At 45.3% G+C, this 1574-nt stretch overlaps 1 non-coding gene across 1 annotated transcript; it reads right to left on the bottom strand.

The window, feature by feature from the left end:
* Nucleotides 1–597: 597 nt before the first annotated feature.
* Nucleotides 598–787, bottom strand: LOC119457161 (U2 spliceosomal RNA). Its single transcript, XR_005193175.1, has one exon. It is a non-coding gene; the product is annotated as a U2 spliceosomal RNA (small nuclear RNA).
* Between the last annotated feature and the right edge of the window lie 787 nt (nt 788–1574).

Raw genomic sequence — 1574 nt, 5'->3', positions numbered from 1 at the left:
CGCTGCTGCCCGTTGGCGCGTTGAAGGTGAAGCAGTGCGCCTTGGGCGGTGGGTTCTCGGAACGCCATCCTGGAGGAGCTGGATGGCTAGATGTAGCCCTGGCTACGACGACGGAACGCGCGGCGCCGGGGCGTTGTTCTCGTCGGCTGAACGTCGGTTTAACACTTGATCTTAGCCAAAAGGCCGAGAAGCGATAGCCACACACGTTCATCGACCTGACCTCCTCTTGACTGATCTCCCACATGGAGCCGGTGAATAGCGACACGAGAAACACAAAGTACGAATTATTGGTCGAAATAAACGAGCGAAGAAGTTGCTGTGTGTTCGATGAATGTGCACGCATCTTAACGTTTATATTACACCATCTACAGCTTGTTGTGTTTACGTTTGAAAGCGAAAACCAACTACACGCCGGCACTAACCATGCGTCGAGTCAGCTCCTTTGGCGCCCCCGACATGGGCACACAACGTCGCGGTGTCTCGATCGTTGTTTCGGTTACATTAAGTTCGACTGCAGTGACTTGATTGTTGGAACAGCTGTTAGAATTACCCGCTCGCCCTTGCAATACGCAGAACACAATTCTGTTTTTTTTTTCTCGACAGTGGGCCGTGCCCGGCTGTAGTGCAACGCCGGAACGACCCGTGGTGCCGTGAGGGCAAGCCCCGTACACGGCGCCGCTTTCCAAAAATAAAGTTAATATCAAAGACCCATCATAGGGCCATACCAGATATTAAGCTCATAAGAACAGGTACTACACAAGGGGAAGTTTATTATCGCCAAAACAATTAGTACATTTCACATGGGTAACATTTGCACAACTCGGTGCGGTATACACAAAATTTGAACACTAAGACACAAGAAATTATACAAACAAAATAATTTTTTTTACACGTTGTTGTTCAGTAGTACAACATTTTGTTCACTTGTGTAGCCCACATTGGGGGTTGTTTCACAGTTTTTTTTTTTTTTTTTTTAGAAGGGAGTAATACTCAGCTCGAGTTTACCGTTTCTTTCGGTGATAAAACATGTGTGCCATTTTCTCAGAAAGTTGTCTTGTTTGTTCGGTTGTGTTCGGGTGTTCATAAACTTGTACACTAGAAGTCTTGTTTTTCTTATAGGTGGAAATGTTGCTCGCTTTGGTCTTCGTGTTTTCGGCGAGGTTTCTTCGGTTCCATATAAACATCATTAGGGTTTTTCTTAGTAGGTCGTGTATTCGTGTTCCAGGTCTTGATTTTTTCGGTGTGTCTATGTGTAACATCTTTTTTGCAAGTTTCCAAGTGGACTTGCAGGACTTGGCTGCGGGACATTTGAAGATGGCGTGGTCTACTGTTTCTGTTCCGTTACAATTTATGCATCGTTCATTTGGGACAATTCCCCAGGCGGCCAGTCTTTCTTTTGTTGGCAGGACTTTCCATTGTCTGCGCCATTCAAATTCTCTCACTTCATCTGGCCTTCTCAGTCTGGATAAATAAGCCCATTTACTTTTTTCGGACCTTTTCATTTCTTGGTTTGATAGGTTCAGTGTGGCAAATTCTTCGCTAAAAGTTTTTATAGAGGTTTTCTTCGGATCTAG

The sequence above is a fragment of the Dermacentor silvarum genome, chromosome 6 (assembly GCF_013339745.2).
Source record: "Dermacentor silvarum isolate Dsil-2018 chromosome 6, BIME_Dsil_1.4, whole genome shotgun sequence".
In the NCBI taxonomy this organism is placed as follows: domain Eukaryota; kingdom Metazoa; phylum Arthropoda; class Arachnida; order Ixodida; family Ixodidae; genus Dermacentor; species Dermacentor silvarum.
Note: the sequence above shows the minus strand (reverse complement) of the source record. Positions and strands in the feature narration are given on the sequence as shown.